This window comes from Suncus etruscus, chromosome 1 (assembly GCF_024139225.1).
Source record: "Suncus etruscus isolate mSunEtr1 chromosome 1, mSunEtr1.pri.cur, whole genome shotgun sequence".
NCBI classification, from domain to species: Eukaryota; Metazoa; Chordata; class Mammalia; order Eulipotyphla; family Soricidae; genus Suncus; species Suncus etruscus.
In genome coordinates, this window is record NC_064848.1 from 71,430,419 (window position 1) to 71,451,164 (window position 20,746).

Here is a 20,746-nt window from a genome sequence, read left to right on the forward strand (position 1 = left end):
CAGGGATGGGGGTAAAGCAAGGAAATATAGGAGTTTAGACTATCCTTTTATAAATGCATCTAAAATCAATGATCCACTGTTAAATGTGCAGCTGGAGGAGCAATGACTTCATCGGAGAGTGAAATTGTGAAATTGCAGTGTTGGCAGCTCAGGCCCACTCTGATCCTTTCGTCACTCAGGCAGGACCACACGCAGTCCCCACGCTTTCCTTTTCTACCACCTCCCTCCTCTTTACTTCCGACAACTGCCCTTCTTTGCAGTTTCAGACCTGCCTTCCTTCACTGTTGTGCTTAGAGGAGGCTTCAATCCTCCCTCTCTCCCCCATTGCTGGATGCCCACACAACCCTCACCCTCTTGCCTAAAGGTGGAGGCAGCTCTTTGATTTTTGGAAAAATTCCTTAGTGTGTGCTCACTTTATTTCTTTTATTTTTTTAAATAAAAAGTGCTCCTCATTGATTTTATAAAATCAATGTATTTTAATTTATTTTTATAAAATTTTTTATTTAAGCACCATAATTACAAGCATGATTGTAGTTGGGTTTCAGTGTGCTCACTTTCTGCACTTGGCTAATAAAAAAACATTGGAAAGACCATCCTTTAAAAAAAAAGTGAACATTTGAATTGTTGTGCTATTAAAATAAACAAATAGCCAATAATGACGCCAATGCTTTTCAGCCTTTTCATTCACTTGACAGTTCTGGACTAGCCTTTTTAGAGCTCTCATTCAGTGTATGACTGTGTATGGCCAGTGCTTTGAATGTACCGTTCACGACCATCATCCTGGCCATCCATGGAGAGGGTCGCGTCACTGTTCAGATTCTTCAAGGGGAGAGAATTGAGGGGCCAAGAGAAGATCCAGGTTTAAAGTGAGGCAGGGAAGGTACTGTAACTTGAATCCTGCAGTCACTGTGCCACTTGCTTTATCCTTTGGAAAAGTTTCTTGCAAGTAGAGAACTCAGAGGAGAGAGAGCATGGCATTTGCCCTTTGCCCTCCAGGTTTCCACATTAGGGCCCTCCTTGCAAACTGCTCTACATGTTCCTCTGTTCTCTGTCACTGGAGCATGGGATGGGGCAGAGAGTTTAGATACTGGCTCCCTGGAATCGGCACCTTCTGTACCTTGAGCTTTCTTTAGCTTGCCTGATCACACCCCTTTCCTTTGCCCACACCTTATCTCCCTTTGCACTAAAGGTAGAAATGATTCTTCCTTAGGGTCTGGACTTGTCTGCCCAGCCAGGCAATGTACCTTGTGGTTCCATATGGTATCAAGGAGGTACTTTTTGCATAAAGGGATCTCTGCTACCTCCCATCCCTTGTCAAAACCCTCTTGGTCTCCAGCATGCTGCCCAAAATGGTTCCCTTTGTTTCTCTACAACTTCCCTCCTGTATATAATCTTCTTCCTCCAGTGAGGAACTAACCATAGCTTTGTCCTCAGAGTTCCCCAGTCCCAATACATGATCTGTAAAATCACCGCATGTGCCATATCTCCAACCCCAGGTGAACAAATCTAAAGCAGAGTTGCTGCATAAAATAATCTAGACCAGACTGAGGGTGTAACACATGTAATCTGGTAATCTTCTACCTTATATCAAGAGTGAGTTGTCTGCCAGAATGGTCATTTTTATTGAGTACAGAGCCCACCCCCAGGTGGGGGAGTAAGGACAAAATAAGGACAGATAGCTTAGGCTATCCCGAGCCAGTATCTCCCAGGTTTATATGTAAAACAATCTGTTTTGGAATAAAACTAAGTTGTGGGCCTGGAGAGATAGCACAGCGGCGTTTGCCTTGCAAGCAGCCGATCCAGGACCAAAGGTGGTTGGTTCGAATCTGGTGTCCCATATGGTCCCCTGTGCCTGCCAGGAGCTATTTCTGAGCAGACAGCCAGGAGTAACCCCTGAGCAACGCGGGTGTAGCCCAAAAACCAAAACCAAACCAAACCAAAACAAAACAAAACAAAACAAAAAAACCAACCCCCCCCCCAAAAAAAAAACTAAGTTGTAAACCAACAAATACAAAAGAATCAGGGATGATCTTTGTTTTGGGTAAAATAAGGTATAATCTAACAATGACCCACACAGAGCACTTAATGGCGACTCAGGAACTGTCCCATAAACAGGAGCAAGCAGGATGAATATGTAAAGGGAAGTCAGATATTAACAACTTACAGGGATGCTGTAATGAACTGCAATGAAATATTCCCTAACCTCTTGGCAAAATTATCATTCTAAACCACGGAATACATTAGGTTTTATGATCTTCTTGCTTCTTTGGGGAATATAAATCTTGAAATATCATCTTCATATGACTGGGCAAAGAGTCCCTTGAGACACAAGATGTTTAAGGATGTTAACAGAGAATCAGAAATAGTTGGCGATTAATATCAGAGTTTTGTTTATGGGCACAAATAAATCCCTGGCTAGGGCTGACCTGTAAAAATCTATCTGGGCTAGAAACCTGGACTGCTAATGATGGACTGGGGAAAAAATTTGAATTTAAAGAGGTTATGTGGGGGGGGCAGGTAGGGTAGAGGGGTGGAGGTGGGGGAAAGATCGCAGTATTTAGGGGCTAATATTTTCTTTTTTTCTTACTTTTTCTTTATTTTTATTAATATCTTTATTTAAACACCTTGATTACAATATGATTGTAAGCTAATATTGTCTGACCATAAATTTGTGCATTATTCGAACATTCCTCATCACCAACTATAATGAAGTACTTGGGAATTTATATAAGAGTGGGGTAGAGAAAGTGGGGTTGGCCTTAGGAGATTCCCATGAGTGAGGGTAGGTTGTGGTATCTTCATGGGGAGAGCACAGCTTGGGGTAGATGAAGAACCTGCATGGTCACCATACATGAGATAGGCCTCCTCCTATTTCATGCCCATCATGGATACCCTGCAATGGTCCTCAAACTACGGCCCGCGGGCCACATATTGTATTTATTCCCATTTTGTTTCTTCACTTCTAAATAAGATATATGCAGTATGCATAGAAATTTGTTCATAATTTTTGTTTTTACTATAATCTGGCCCTCCAACAGTCTGAAGGACAGTGAACTGGCCCCCTGTTTAAAAAGTTTGAGGACTGCTGCAGGGTTTCTGCAATGAAACTTACCACCTTCTCCTTTTTTTGGTTTTATTTTGTTTTTAGGCTATACTGGTAATACTCAGTGCTTACCTTTGGCTCTGCACTAAGAAATCGCTCCTGGTGGGGGTCTAAGAACCATATGTGATGTTGAGACTTGAACTCAGGTCATGTGTGTGCAAGGTGAGTACCCTGCCCACTGTACTATGCCTCCCGCATGCAAAGTGAATGCCCTACCATTGTATTCCCTGGGCCCAAAGCCTTTATGCATACCTCTGTGAGCTGACTCTATTTCTTCCCCCAGCTTCTGTGACACCACACTGGGCTTTTATGACTTGGTACATGTGTTCTCTTTTCTTGGTTGCTTATCCTCTGTCATCTGCCTGTGAGCCCTTTTTTTCTTTAAGTCATTTGGTATAGCACTGATTTTTGTTTCTTTGTTTCTTTGTTTTTGTTATTTTTTTAGATCACACCTGGCTGTGTTCAGGGCTTACTCGTGGTTGTCTCAGGGAATCATATGCGATGCCAGGGATTAAACATGTGTTGACCTTGTACAAGACAAGCATTCTAACCAATGGACTGTTGGTTCAGCCTCTGATTTCTTTTTTCTTTTTTTTTTTTTTTTTGTGGTTTTTGGGTCACACCCAGCAGCGCTCAGGGATTACTCCTGGTTCTAAGCTCAGAAATTGCTCCTGGCAGGCTCGGGGGACCATATGGGATGCTGGGATTCGAACCACAGTCCTTCTGCATGCAAGGTAAATGCCCTATCTCCATGCTATCTCTCCAGCCCCCTGATTTTAATACCACGAGAGTCAGGAGTAAGCCCTGAACATCACCTAATATAGCCCCTAGACCAAAAATAAAAAATCAAAAACCAGTATGAAAGTTCTCTTGTCACTTAATGTGTCTCAGAAACTCATGAAAAAATGTCATTTCTCCAACTTCCTATTTCCTAGACATCTTGAACATGATCTTTCCTGGATATATATACACATATATTATATACATTATATATAATATATATTAGATACAAATAAATGTACATATAGAAATATACATCTAGAATTTTTTTGAAAGATCACAACCAATGATGTTCAAGGGTCACATGTCGCAGTGCTCAGAGGACCATATATATGGTGTCAGAAATCAATCCTGGGAATCTTGCATGCAAAGTATGCACTCTAATCCTTTGGGCCATCTTCCTGACCCAAGAATATGAAATATCTTTCCATGTATTGCTGTGTTGGATTGATGAAAGATCTTGGTTATTTTTTTTCCTTTTCCTTTCTCCTATCCTTTTGGTGCTGCTGTTGGGATGCTAGGGGATTTCACATGCTCCTGGCTGTGATGCTACCACATTTAGTTGTGGTGCTCACAGAGATTACATCTCAGATTTCAGTGTGTGCACACTTGGCTGAGGTGTGCAATGAAGGGCACTTTTTGATTTTTTTTTATAAATTACTTTATTTTAAGATCATAAATCACACCTTTGACTTAGTTGATCACAATACATTTGTTTCCAGGTAAGTGGATGTGAAATTATTAAAAAAGAAAAGAAAGAAAAAAGAGAGTACAATGGGCTTGCATTACGGTGGGTAGGGCATTTGCCTTGCATGTGGCTGACTTGGGTTCAATCCCCGGCATCCCATATAATCCCCCGAGCCCTCCAGGAGTGAATCCTAAGTGCAGAGCCAGGTATAATCTGGGAGCACCTCTGGATGTGGCCCCAAAACAACAACAACAAAAAGAGTAGAACAGTAAGATTTGTGTCAATTATATCTTGCAATGAGGACATTAAGTTATTGTCAGAAGGTTTATTAAGTTCATGTTGCTAGTTAATAATTCTGTTTCTTCTTTTGTTTCTGAACATTAGGTGGTTTCAAATAGACATTGATATCTAAATTGGTGTGTTCCTATGGATGACAATATTTAAAACAATTGGGGTTGTCACATAGCCTTGAATGCACCCACAAGGTCCAGGAATTCCAAGCACTATTGCTAATATTGCAGCTTTTGTGGTGCATGGTTTCAGCTGCCAGGCCTTCCAAAAGTAAAAGACAGTGGAGAGAGGATGCCTATACTCACTGCAAAAACGTCCTAGTGATGTCAGCTCAAATGCCAGCATACCTGGAATTTTGGTGAGAACATTGTCTCTGCAGAGAGCTGTAGATGAGTAATGAAGCGGACTCACTGGCGAAGCAGTGATTGTGGGTGATGGATGCACCTGACATGGTTTTGTCAAGGTAGGGTCTTTGCCTCTCACCCAAGATTACTAGTTTTCAAGATTTTTAGCTGTGTGGTAGGTGTATTCATAATTTTTTCATATTAGGTTTACATCTCTTTGGACAATAAATTGAGCCTATAGAGGGGTTCTATTTCTCTGGGCCCATTTCTCTCTCTCTTTCTCTCTCTCTCCTCCCTCTTTCAATATTTTTTGGCCACAAGTGGAGGTGTTCAGGGTTTAGTCCTTACATTATGCTCAGGAATCATTCATGGTAGGCTTGGGGGACGAAATGCCAGAGATTGAACCAGAGTTGGTCACTTGCAAGGCAAGTTCCCTATCTGCTGTACCTTAGGTTTTTGTTTGTTTTGTGAGAAGTTTATACTCAAAGGCTATTCTTGGCTCCATGCTCAGGAGTGAATCTTAATAGTGTAGTGCTGAGGGATCATCTGTGGTGCTGATCAAACTGATCAAACTGCTGGTCAATCAACATGCACGCATGCAAGGCCAGTGCCTTGATCCTGATACAATTCTCTGGTCCAGTTCTCAGTTTCGTTTAATCCACTTCACTATTGTCTTTTTCATGTCCAAGGAGACTGTTTAAGATATCTGGTCATCTTGTCCCTTTCACTTCCTCTTGGCTTTAGTAATTTCTCAGACTTTTCTTTCTTTGGGGGGTCACACCTGGCAGTGCTCAGAGGTTACTCCTGGCTCTATGCTCAGAAATTGCTCCTGGCAGGCTCGGTTTGACCATATGGGATGCTGGGATTCGAACCGCCAACCTTCTGCATGTAAGGCAAACGCCTTACCTCCATGCTATCTCTTTGACCCCATTTCTCAGACTTTTCCTTGTTTTTAATGACAATTACTTTGAGTAATGGTGTTTTATAGACTCTTTTTTGATATTTGGGATTTTTCACACAGGATCAGCCTAGCACTATGGGCTGGAGGAAGGGGACCACCCCCCTTAGGTAAGTTGCCTTTTGATTTGCATCACACGAGGGCACTTCCCATCAAAAGATTAATAATGGTTGAGGTTATCCTTAACCTGCTAGGTGAGATAATACCTATCAGATTCCACACTCTTGGTTACTCGTCCCCCAATTTTCACCCTAAACTTTTGGGAGGTGACTAAGTATAGCCCCAAATCAATAGATTTTGAGTCATGAGGTCCCACCTTTTTGAGGTTGGGAGATCTATACAAGTGTCTTGTCATTCTTTTGCATGAGGAAAGTTGTTTACTGTATTCTCTGCTTAATTATTTATTCTCATCTATTGTTTCTATTAATAGGGACTACTGAATTGGTGCTTTGTATTTCAGGTTATAATCTGTGGCTTGCTTAATTTTTGTTGTTTCAATGTTCTATTGACATACCCATCTCTCCCTAAATGGCAGAATTTGGGGAGGGGTATTTGGGTCACACCTGATGATGTTCAGGGGTTATTCCTGGCTCTGCACTCAAGAATTACTCCTGGAAGTGCTCAGAGGTTCATATGGAATGATGGGGATCAAAGCTGGGTTGATCCCACACATAGCAAATGCTCTATCCACTGTACTATTGTGCCAGCCCCTGAATATTTTCTTTTGGGAACAAGCATTTCCTTTCTGGCATCACAAGAAACTCTGGACTCATCTTGTATAATTTCTTCACCAACTTCTGGGGATCAGCCATTTATCTGAGGAGAACCACTGAATTAATTAAATTAATAATAGTCCTTTAGGGTGCTGGATGATGGTGTATGAATGGTGAGGCCTTTCTCTGCCAGACCAGTGTCTGCAGCTTCTTTGGCCTGGCAGGTCTGAGGGATCAGAATAATGGTGAGGAAATGATTCACAGCAGTCAGAAGTCAGGAGACATGAAATTTTATTATAAGGCTCTAACCACCATGTGTGGCTTCTAAGCTTAACAGCCTTTCTGCACTCAACCATCTCACATCTCTCCATTGTGCCTCTTCCTCAGGCTTCTTGCTGAATCTCCTGCTGAATGGCTCTTCTTTCACGCCTCCACCAGGCCTAAATTACCAACCTCAGACCCCGCCCAGCTGTGGGCTGGTCTGACCCTCAGGTAAGATTAGCATTGAGCCTTGGGGAGGGGTAACAGAAAACCTGATATTTGGAATCTATATTTGATTCCAAGTGTGCTTGTGGCTGTAGGGAGGTTGCTGCCATTTTCTGGGGTGTCTCAAATTCAAAGGCAAAGAGTTATCCATGTGTGCACTAACCTTTGTACATATATGTATCTGGAAATGGGTCTAGAGGCAGCCCTCTGTCAATAGTTCAACCCAAGTTTCCATGAACTTTCCCAATTCAAATCCTTCACCATCTTGACCATCAGTGTCTTTCCCTTTCCTGACCTGTGAACTCAGACTCCAATAATGAGCAATCTAGTCAACCACCACGAGTTTCATTTTTGGAGTTCATAGGACTTCTGGGATGATTTCATCAGTGTTCATCTTGCTACCATGAGGACAACTTTGTCAAACTGATTCCAGGCCCTATGTGCCACCCTTTTCCCTTTGATAAACATTAAACATTTCCAAAGTTACTTATTGCATTCCCTTTCTCTCCACCTCCTTGTAGTGAGGATGTTGTGCATTTAGACACAATTCTTTGTTTCCCTTCTGCAGAATTTTCAGCCCAAATAGAATGAGACTTATATGAATTCTGAAGCACTTCTTCCTCTCCATCTCCCATACTCTTTTTCTACTCTTCTACCCTCTTCTGAAATGCTATTACATTTGTTTTAAGCATTATGTTCTCCAAATGTCTCTTTTTCTTCAAGGAAATTAAACTATGGAAGCCCTTGAAATAAAACCACACGCTATTCCTTGAAAGGTGAGTTAAATAACATCCTCCTAGTCATAATCATCCCTGGGATTCTGAGGTCGAAGTGGAAAGTTTGAAGCGACATCCCTCATCAGTTTTCTCCCTGAGGATGCCAGGGAGCCTGACAGATGATCACTTCTTGTCTTTGATAAGCACCTTTCTTATTCTAATTATACCTTTTCCTAAAGAAACTTTTGCAGACAGCTTGCAAACAATGATGCCTTGAGATGGTTTAATGGGAAAGGGAAACCTGTAGAGGGTCTTATCTGGGGTGAGTGTCTCAAACATCCAAGATTATCTCCCTGTCACCTTGTGACCCAGCTTCTTCATGCCACCTTTTAATTTTGGTAGCAATTATGGTGTCTGTGGATAATGTCCATTAGCATATTCATGGTCATCTCTTCATATTTATTGTCCGCACAACTCATTAATCTTCATCTACTTTGTGTATCTGACAGCTCAATCTATTTTGCAATCTCTGGGAAGCCACCATAGCTCCCCAAAGCCTTTGTTTTCCTGTAAATAAACTGTGTTGGGGACTCGAGTACAATGATGCACCCTGTGGTGATTGACACCAGCCACAGCTACTAATCAGGATGGGACTTCATTGCCAGCTGAGGCGGGTGCATTCTGGGGCCATTGTTCCAATGCTGCCAGGGCAAGAACATACACAGTCAGTCACCTTCGCAAGATGGGCTGATTGTTCTTCAAGATTAGACCGAGTTGCCTTATTATCCACCCCAGACAACAAGACATCGCACCCAAACAGACGCATTTGCAGGAAGGGCCAGTACACTGGCCAGATTTGAATTGCTAATGTATAATCTGCCCAGCACAGATGTGCAATGAATATTTGGATGTTGTTTTGCCCGTCAGCTGAGGAAGCTGAATTGATGAGATGATGAGTATTCAATGATGGGTCTTGGCCACGGGCCAATAGCAGAGTTGAGTACTTGGGCTGAGGGTAATCAGGTTACCCAGCAAAGCCCTTCTGCTGTGGATTTATGGCAAATTCTGTTGTAGAGACTGGTGAAAAGTTTCCTTCCCTTTTGGGGGAGATGTATATTGTTTTTCAGACTTGGGGAAATATAGATGCTATCTTTTTTGGGTGCACTTTCCTGCCTTGATTTGGAGCTTGTCTTCTAGAGTTTGAATTCTCCAGATGATTATCTTAAGCAATCTGCACCTCAGCTTTCACATCTGTTGCAATGGTAGAAGGAATCTATTAATCATGTAAGCTGTTGAGACAGACGATCTAGTGAGTTGAAAGACCTGGGAAAACTATTAGATGTGTGTCTGGTTCATGGTAAGTGTTTGACAAATGTTCTCTTCAAGATATGGGTCATCACTTTCAACATTATGGTGGTCAGATAACTTGTACATACTGTCAGTAGTTATCTTCACTGCCTCAGGCCATCTTAGGTCCTTTTCTATACTTCCTTACTGGGTGCACTACCAATGGTATGGATCCATTCCTTGTTATAGATCCCTGGATCCTTTTCTTGGAAGTCATTTCGCAGTTTATTTCCTCTGGAATTTACTATAGGAAAAGTTGCCTATTAGGATTACTGAACAATTATATAGCATTGAGAGAAAACATGTAATTTAAGAACTTTATATATGAGGGTCGAAGCAGTAGCACAGGCTGACCTACGATGGACGAGGTTCGATCCCTGGCACCCCATATGGTCCCTGGAGCCAGGAGTGATTTCTGAGCGCATAACCAGGAGTAACCTTTAACATCACCAGGTGTGGCCCCCCAAAACAAAACAAAACAACAAAACACCTTTATACACCAAAGTGAGTTACTTTTGAGAATAATGGACATTAGTCATATTGATATAAATATGTATGTATGTTGTTCCTGAAAAAAATGGGATTTAAAAAGATACTTTACACACAAAAGGGATGGTGACTTTATTTATTTGGTTTTGAGGTCATAGCCAGCAGTTCTCAGGGCTCATTCCTGCCTCTGCTCATGAAACATAACTGTTGGTGTGGGAAATTGAACTTGAAGGCAAGTGCCCTAACCCTGTGCTATTTACTCAGGGCAGCTAGGATGGTGACTTTAAAGTAGACACTTGAGGATCATTTATAATGACTGTGGGGAGCAATGAGTTCATAGGCATGAGTAAAAACAAGCTCAAACAATTATAATAAGTATCTTGTCAACAGTTGCATCAAAGGTTAGAAAGATATCAAAAAAAGAATCATGCAAATTAAGAGCATAAAGAAGAAAGAGAAAGGAAAGCAAGAATCTTTTTATTAGAAAGAAGGTAGAAATGATATTTATATATTTATCCAAAGGAACAGTAAAAGTACCTGCAGAAGTCCTTAATAAAGCATGAAAATCCTATTTTCTTTGACATTAGTAGGGACCCACCCCAAATCCAGGTTTTTCTGCTTAATAGACATACCAAAATAAATTAAATATTCAAGATTAAAATATATGAGCAAATATGATTCTTCAAATGAGAAAAAAAGCCAGGTTGGAACTATTAATACCAAGCCAGGCAGACTTCTATAAATCAGAGCACTAAATGTTAACTGCATATCTTTGTTCCCAGACCCTTACATTATCTAGATCTTAATGGATATTAGCAAGATTTATTGCAGAATTAGAAGCAGTAGGGAAAGAAAGAAACATTTGAGAAGTTCTAGCCTGCATGCCAGGGTCCCTGGATAGAAGTTGTTTAAGGGTCCTCAGTTTTAGATACTAGAGAAGATACCTAATATCTGTGACCAGCCAGCTTCCTCCTGAGCACTGCTTTCTCCTTTCCTCAATCTCCCAGGCTCTCTTCCCCAGTTCTAAAGATGCTGTGTGAGCCTGGCTCCCAGCATTGGGATGTAGCTTAACTAGGCCGGCAAAACCTAGTATCTTGATGCCTAACTTGCCTTTGTTTTTTAATGTTTTTAATTTTATTGAAACCATTGTGATTTACAAAGTCCTTCATAGTTGGGTTTCAGATATGCAATGAATCAGGGCCAATCCCACCACCAGTGTCCATCTTTCTCCACCAGTATTCCCCAGGTGCATCTCATACCAACTCCCTTGCCTCCAAGAGTGTCAGTATAACAGGCCCATTTTAAGTTTAGATTGTTAAAGTTTGGGTCTCTTGATTCCACTGTTGTTGCTTTGGCTTGAATTTTTAGTTCTGTCCTTTTTAATACTACCAGTGCACCTGAGACCCCTTGGCCCCTGGCCCCTTCCTTTCATATTTGTGTTTCTCCTCTTCCACTCAGTTTCTTTCCTTCTCTTCACTGTACTCTAGAACCAACAGTGTTAGAGTTAACTATCATTTAGACCATTGTGTTTCTTCATGCAGCCATTCTACGTAACACATATTTATCCTTCTTCTGGCTTACTTCATTTAACATAATATCTTCCAGTTCAATTCACATTGCTGCAAATTACATGATTACAACATTCCTTAGGTACCACCCTTTACGACCCACTTGTCTGTTGTTGGACATCTAGGTTGATTCCAAATCTTGGCTACTGTACTGAGTGCTGCAATGAATGGCAGTGTGTATACATTCTTTTGGATGAATGTTTTTTTTTTTTTTGTCCTGGGGATAGATACCTAAAACAGGGATTGGTAGGTCATATGGCAGCTCAATTTTGAGCTTACTGAGAACCCTGCATAATATTTTTTTTATAGGGGTTGGACTAGGTAGCATTCCCACCAGCAGTGGAAGAGAGTTCATTTCTCACCACATCTGCACCAACACAGTCTATTCCTAGTCTTTTTGATATGTGCCATCTTCACCAGTGTAAGATAATATCTCATTTTTATCTTGATTTGTATTTCCCTAATGAAAAGTGATGAACACTTTTCATGTATCTGTTGGTCTTTCTCAGAGAAGTGTCTGTTCATTTTCTCTTTTCATTTCTCGATGGCGTTTTTAAGTTTTGTGGAGTTAACCTTTGTGAGTGCTATATATATCCTAGATATCAAACCTTTATCTGATATGTTAAATGTAAACATTTTCTCCCATGATTAACTTGCTTCTTTAACTTAAGGGACAACATCTGAACCAAGAAGGGTTTTTCAGAGTCCTTTAGTAAGGGCTTCTCAAAAAAGGTCTTGTTTCTTTTGGGGACGAAATTAGCAAAATGGAAGTCTCAGATGCTGTTGGCTGCCATGACTCTTGCCTTCAGGAAGAAACTATGGACAACAAAGGGTCATGTATTCTTTTTGGGGGGATGAAAGAGATTGGGCCACACTTGGCAATGCTCAGGCTCTGTGCTCAGAGATTACTCCTGGAAGTGCTCAGGATTGTAGTACCAGGGATTGAATCAGGGTCAGCTGCCCACAAAGCAAGTGCCTTACCTGCTGTAATATCTCTCTACCATTTCTCCCCAGAATGTCTTATATAAAGAAATGATGTTCTGGTTGTCCCATCCTACACTTTCCTTTGGTCCATTTTTGCAACTTTTCCTTGATTGATGGGGTCTGTCCTATAGCTTCATAATAATTCCCCCTTTCTGCCTAAGTTAGAACTGGGTCTCTGCAACCAAAAGAGCATTGGTAAATACAAATGAAATTTGGCTAATAAACATTTTACATGGCAGGGGTAGAGAAAGATAGTATAGTGACTAGTTTGTTTGCCTTGCATGTGGCTCACCCAGGTTTGATACACAGTATCACAGATGGTCTCTCCAGTACTTCCAAGAGTTATCCCTGAGTGCAGAGCCAGGGGGTGACCCCTGAGCATTGCTTGGAGTGGCCCCAAAAAACAAAAAGTAAAAAATTCACAGTGGGCTGTTCATCATTACCTAATGGCATTGCATTATTTATTGAACTAAAGTGTTATGTTAAGTTCCCAGCTTCCATGATGTGAAAGGAATGAGGATATAATTTGGCTGAAAACACGCTGCTGAACATGATAATTTATGATGTTTGAATGAAACATCATAAATTAGTGATTTGGGGGAGAGAAATTCTCTCTTTATATATATGTATATGTGTGTGTGTAATGTAGGCAGCTTGACAACCTTCTCATATATCTATTTTAATTTTTTGTTTTTTACTTTGAAATTTTAAACATTTGATTTTAGAATTCCAAGTCAGTTATTTTTCCTTTAGGCCGTTCTCACCTGACAGATTCTAGTAGGAATGGCAAACTACAAAAGTAAAGTTTGCCAGAACCACACCTGTACCCCCCCAATTCCACAATCCCCACCCCATCCCATCCCCGCTAAACACACACATATACATCCAGAGACATCTAGATTATATTGATCTAAAACAACATCAATGAATGACTGGACCTTATGCTGCACTAATCTTTCTGGGTAACAAGGGCAGGTCACCTCTTATTAAATCTGAGGCCCTTAGACAAGATCAGTTTACTTCCTCTATAGTCCCTGGGCATGGGATCATCTTGGTAGACCTCCTCCTTGACCCTCTCCCAAAGATTTCAGTTAAATCAAGTTGATTTAAAAAAAAATATTGCTTTTAAAAAAAATCTAAAACTAATATTTTTTTTTGGGGGGGGTCACACCTGGAAGTGCTCAGGGTTTACTTCTGGCTCTATGCACAGAAATCGTTCCTGGCAGGCTCAGGGGACCATATGGAATGCCGGGATTTGAACCACCCTCCTTCTGCATGCAAGGCAAACACCATACCTCCATGCCATCTCTCCGGCCCCAAAAATCTAAAACTAAAAAAAGAAATGTTTGTCATTCACAGGAAGACTCTGAAAAGAAGCAGTGGGTCGGGGCTGGAGTGGTAGCACAGTGATAGGGTGTTTACCTTTCATGTGGCTGACCCAGGATAGACCCAGGTTTGATCCCTGGCATCCCATCTGGTCCCCCGAGCCTGCCTAGAGCTATTTCTGAGTGCAGAGCCAGGAGTAACCCCTGAGCACCGCCAGGTATAGCAAAACCAAAAAGAAAAAAAGAAAAAAGAAGCAGTAGGTCACAAAATTTTGGTGGTGGTGGTTTTTATTGTTGTTGTTAGAATTGGTGATGGTAAAGGACCTAGGGGAGAGTAAAAGAACATGTATGGAGTCTGCAGTTACTTCCATGACAGTATACTTCAAGGGTAGAGAAACCCTGTATCTCTTAGGCCAAGGGAATTCCCTTTCTAATCTCCCCAATATTTACTTATTATTTATTTATTTATTTAATGCAAGAAAAAAAGAGAAGCACAAATTATTTTTCTTTAGTTTTGTTATTGTTGTTGTTGGGTTTTTTCTTTTTGTGCTTTGTTTTGTTTTTATTTCAGGACTGTGGTTATTGTGTGGTTGTTGTCTATATTGCTGTGGTGCTTTTCGAGTTTTTGTTTGATTTTTTTATTTTTTTTTAATTTTTATTGTATTGAAGTTATGTTTTTCTTCCTTTCCCCTTTCTTCTCTCGAATTGATAATTATAGCCTCTAGAAGTACTCTTCCCAATTTTTGCTTAATTTTACTTTATTATTATTTTTTCTTTCCTTCAAACAGAACCACATAACTTGAACCATCTTGTTCCACCTCACAAATGGAGGGGGAAATAATGGAGGGTACCAAGACCAAACAATCGTATGAACATTAAGCAGAAATAAAAAAAAAATGATCAGACTTAGACACCAAATCCAAAGCCAACGACAACAGAAGGGGACCACTTATACTAGCAGCCCGAGGGGTTAAAGAGGGGTATATAGGATGCATGATGGGGACAGGGGTGGAGGGAGGACAACATTGGTGATGGGAAATGCCCCTGATTTAATGTCACTATGTACCTAAAATATTACTGTGAAAGATTTGTAACCCACTTTGGTCAAAATAAAAATGAAAAAAATTTGAAAAAAAAATTGTGAGATGGCTAGTAGAAGTCATAAAAAGGAAAACACTTACCTTGTGTGCAGCCATGGCCAGCCCAGTTTGATCCCAGCAGTATATATGTTTGCTGGAGCATAGTGAAAAGCAATTCGTAAGCACAGATCTATAAATTAGCCCTGAGTAGCACTAGATGTAACCCATGACCCAATCCCTTCCCCTAAAGGTTACAGAAAGGAGGCAACTGTGTGACATCAGGCAGGTCTGGGCCTCAACTTTTCTGGCGTCTGGGATCTCATTCTGGGGTAGATGTGATGCAGGATTTTAGACATGCTGTGGCTTTCTAAATCCATTTCTAAATGTGGCTGTTCCCATGCCTATGATTTTTCACATGCTTGGCTGTGTGCAAGGGAACCCACCCACAAGTTCTATGGCAACTTTGGGGTCCCAGACATCACAGCCTCCAGAATTGCTCTCCCCGATCCTGCTCTTGGCCTCAATCCCAGTGAGACAATGAGCCCACACCCTCTTCCCCTCTTCACAGGTGGAGGAACTGTGTTGCATACTCCTAGAACTGCCCTAGTCATGCCCCCTCTGCTGAGTCTCTACACAACTTCTGCCCTGACAAGGTGCCAGTTTTTTACTTATGAGAGTTTATATCTCTTCTTCATCCACAATAATAATTTTTTTTTTGTCTTGGGAACCACACTTTATAGTACTCAGGGCTTACTCCTGATTCTGCACTCAGCGATCACTCTTGACAGGATGCAGGGGATCATATGGGTTGGCAGGGATCAAACCTGTATTAGCAGCATGCAAAGTTAGTGCCCCAACCATAGTATTATCTCTATGACCCCGCCCCAACAAATCACCCTCCTCTCTACCTGTCCCTTGTCCCCTCTTCTGGCAACCAGCTTCTCTGTCCCCCTCTGCCAGAGTCTCTGTCCTTTCAGTGCTCCCCAGTGGTACTCAGCGATCTGGGGGCCACTCCTGTAATTCTATGGCCTGATGGTTGAGGGCGACTTCATGTCCAATGCTGATTTGTTATTGCTTACTGGCAGTGCTGGGGGATGTATATGTATATATACCCATTGACACCATTAAGGAATATATATATACATATATATATATATCTTTTATCTATCCCTATCTATCTATCTATCTATCTATCTATCTATCTATCTATCTATCTATCTATCTGTCTGTCTGTCTGTCTGTCTGTCTGTCTGTCTGTCTGTCTGTCTGTCTGTCTGTCTGTCTGTCTGTCTGTCTAACCTATCAATCTGGTGATTCTGGTGGAGATTGATGTGTCCAGCACATGTCTTGTATTCTCATGTCCTCTCTGGGCCCTACACTGTTAGACCCCAGACCCTGAAGCTCTTAATTTGCCTTAAAGAACAACAAGCCTGAAGTTGCTTAAAAGTTTCCCAGACCTTGAAGCTATAATAAGCATCAAGCCCCAAAGTTTATTTACCCCTTTCCCTTCCCTTCTCAGATACTGCTTCCTCTCACATTCCCAGTAAAACTGTTTGTATTAACCAATGAAAATGTTTAGCTTTCTGAATGTCTGTTAACTCTTTATAACCCACATGTTAGATTCATACGGGGCCTTTGTCTCACGACAGAGTGCCCCAGCTAGCTGTAATAAACTTCCCTTTGCATTTTACATTATCAGGGGTGATCTTTGACTTTCAGCACCAGATTATCTGCTTGGAACCTAACAACTCTAACCTTTGAAATCCCCTGGAGGAAACTAGCTTGAATTTGTGCTTCAGGCTAGTAGCTACCTCCGGTGAGCCCCTGGGACCTGGACTGAGCAGTATCCACTGGTGAGTGGAGGTAGCACATGGTCATTCTCATGAGGTGGGAGGTTGGCATAGCATGAAGGGTGGATAAAGGGCACTGGCATTGCTTCTAGGCTCAGAGGACTAACTTGAAGTAGTCAGAAAGGGTCAAGCTGCTCTCTTTGATGGGATATAGAATTCAGCATTTGTTTTGCATTTTGTCAGAGCTTCAAGAGTATTTTCACCATCCAAAAGGACCATCTCTCTCTCTCTCTCTCTCTCTCTCTCTCTCTCTCTCTCTCTCTCTCTCTCTCTCTCTCTCTCTCTCTCTCTCTCTCAATCCTGGGCTTTGGGGATAACAGAAGTGGGCCACATCAAGGCAAACACCCTGCTCATTGTACAATTACTGGAAGGTCACTTTTCCACTGTGCATCTGAGCCCCCTGGAGTGTAAAAGGAGGATTAACTCTAATGCCTCAACCAACTAAGAGGGAAGAGGAGCCAGTAAGCAAGGTAAGACATTTGACTCTGCAAGTCACCAAGTCCGGTTTGGGCTAAAAGAAAATAACAGCCTCTGATTTTTTTCCAGGTAGCCTGATCCTGGATGACATCTCTGCAGTATTCTCAGAGAGGGGAGCAGCAGAATGCCATCCCTTACACTCTCCCAAAGAAATGGTCCCACTCTGATGTGGAAGTAAAACAATATGAGCAGCTAAATTCTCTCAGCTGAGATTAGACCACAGGACTGAAAACTTCATCTTTCTTTGTGAAATGGGATCGGATCAAACCCCTTGCACCCGTCTCACCAAAGGAAAACCTAGCAACCCTGCTGACAGTCACCATCTTTCCAGGTGAAAAATAGCCTGGTGCCTCTACCAACCTACCAAAATAATGGCTGCCGATACTTCCCAGATAGTCTGGTCCTGACCTCTTTATACCTTTGTGGCATTCTCATAAGGGCAGTGGGGCTCACATTACCCTTACTGCATGAACACTAACTGCAGAATACCACTCCCTACATCCTTCAACAGAAATGGCTCAGTTTTGTAATATAAGCCTATCAAGTCATCAAATTTGATTTAGATTTAGAAATCCTGGATTGACTGGGCGTGTGTGGGTGTGTGTGTGTGTGTGTGTGTGTGTGTGTGTGTGTGTGTCTGATAAAGCCTCAGTATCTAACAACTCAGTGGGAAAGTTACAAGGTAATCTACCAAGTTCAGTGAGCCTGAACAGACACACAAAATGTTGAGAACTAGCACCAACTGCATCCCAGGAAATCCTTACACCCTGATTTTAGCAAAACCTAGCAACCCTGCTGACAGTCACCATCTTTCCAGGTGAAAAATAGCCTGGTGCCTCTACCAACCTACCAAAATAATGGCTGCCGATACTTCCCAGATAGTCTGGTCCTGACCTCTTTATACCTTTGTGGCATTCTCATAAGGGCAGTGGGGCTCACATTACCCTTACTGCATGAACAATAACTGCAGAATACCACTCCCTACATCCTTCAACAGAAATGGCTCAGTTTTGTAATATAAGCCTATCAAGTCATCAAATTTGATTTAGATTTAGAAATCCTGGATTGACTGGGCGTGTGTGTGTGTGTGTGTGTGTGTGTGTGTGTGTGTGTGTGTGTGTGTGTGTGTGTGTCTGATAAAGCCTCAGTATCTAACAACTCAGTGGGAAAGTTACAAGGTAATCTACCAAGTTCAGTGAGCCTGAACAGACACACAAAATGTTGAGAACTAGCACCAACTGCATCCCAGGAAATCCTTACACCCTGATTTTAGCAACACTATTGACGAATATAACAATCATTTCAAACTGATTTGTGTTGAGCTAAGTTTTGTTAATTCCATTTGCCTTTGTGTTATAACAAGCAATATGAAATAAATAATAATGCATTTGTTTTTGCATAGAGGTAGGCTATGGTGGTGGGTGGGAGATTGGGGACAATGAAGGGAAGGTCACACTGGTGGTGGGATTGGTGACTGAATATTGAATGCCTGAAGTGATTGTTTATGAAGAATTTGGTATATCAATGTTATAAAAAAATTAGATAAAGTCTGGTTTGGTCCCAAGTGCTGTATATGGCTACCTGAGCACCATCCCTGGCAGTTATTGGGGGGAGGGCACATGAGTACTATGGATAGGAGTTATTGAGGATCCCAGTGATTCCCATCAGCTCTGAGCACTGCTGGGCATATACCCTTGTGCCCCCTCCCCCAAAGGATTGTTAGGTTACACCTTATTTTACCTAAAACAAAAATCATCCCTGGTTCCTTTGAATGTTTGTTTACAACTTGGACTTACCTCAATAAAAGATTCTTGTAAACCTGGATTTGTCTGGCTCAGGATAGCCTGTGCTATCTGTCCTTACTGTCCCACCAAGGGTGGTCCCTATATTCAATAAAAACAGCAGTTCTGGGGCCGGGTGGTGGCGCTAAAGGTAAGGTGCCTGCCTTGCCTGCGCTAGCCTTGGACGGACCGCGGTTCGATCCCCTGGTGTCCCATATGGTCCCCCAAGCCAGGAGCAACTTCTGAGCACATAGCCAGGAGTAACCCTTGAGCGTTACTGGGTGTGGCCCAAAAACCAAAAAAAAAAAAAAAAAAAAAAAACCAAAAACCAGCAGTTCTGGGGGCCAGAGAGATAGCATGGAGGTAAGGCACTTGCCTTTCATGCAGAAGATCATTGGTTCGAATCCCGGCATCCTGGGTATGGCCCAAAAACAAACAAACAAACAAACAAACAAACAAACAACAAAAAACCAGCAGTTCTGGCAGGTAGCTTGCTCTCTGTACAAGGTAGAAGACTGCCAGACTGCCAGTGTTTCACCCTCAGACTGGTTTGGATTATTTCATGCACAACCAATTCAGACTTGTTCACCTGGGGTTGGAGTTAAGGTGCATGAGGTGAGTAAGCAAACCCTTTTTTTTTAAAGGGTTAATTTGTATTCTTTAGGGTATTCAGTGGGCCACTTCTTTTTACTAAGCAGGATTATTTTATTTTGGTGTGTGTGTCTCGGGGGAAAGCTTTGGTCACTCTGGGGTGTTCAAGGCTTACTCTTGGTTCTGTGATTAAGAGGTCACTCCTGGCAATGCCCAGGAGACCAAATATAGTGCTGGGGTTTGAATCTGGGATGGCTGTGTGCAAAGCAAGGAAATTACCTGCTGTACTCTTTCCATTCAGTCAAGGCTTTCTAAGGGGCAAAAGCAGCATTCAGAGTTTTGAGGAGGGAGCATGGTCAGAGGAGTGAGAGGCTGATTTAGGAAGATTCTGCTTATCCATCAGGGTTCTCTGACATGAAGCTCCTGTTCATAGGCTTCATGCATAAAGTGGGCTGCCTGCAACTTAACCAACAGTTAGAACAAGCTGTCTGTCAGGCTTCACCTACCATGCTGGAAGAATTTACTCAATGGTGATTCTTATGATTCAGAATCCAAAGTATTCATTTTAATAATCCTTTATTTTTTAATTTTATGGTTTTGGGGCCATACTTCAAGGGGTTACTCCTGGCTCTGTGCTCAGAAATTGCTCCTGGCAGGCGTGGGGGACCATGTGGGTTGCCCAGGATCAAACCTGGATCTGTCCCGGGTCGGCAGCATGCAAGGCAATCGCCTTACCACTGTGCTCTCTCCAGCCCTAGTAACCCATTATTTCTATTGTTCCCAACTGCATTATTGTTTTTGAACGTTCTGGGGGTAAATCTCCATCATGGATACAGGAATTAATGATTGAACTGGAAGTTCCAGGGAGGCAGAGTTACCTCCCACATCTGGGGTCTAATACAATGAAAGGAAGACATTTTTGTGTTTGTGTGTGTGCATGCATACACATGTGCACTCTGTAGAGTTCGACCCACAGGAAGGTGGAAAGCTGGGTGTTAGTTGGGGTCCATGTGACTGACTGTCCTAAACCAACGGTAAGGGAAATGAGCCTCCCCAGAAAAGCTGTTCTCTGAGAAATATATTCAGCAATATACAAAATCAGGAAGATCTACTGTAATGAATGATAAGCTCTCATAGTGCCAAAGAAAACAGAACTCGATTTTTCCATTACAAAAT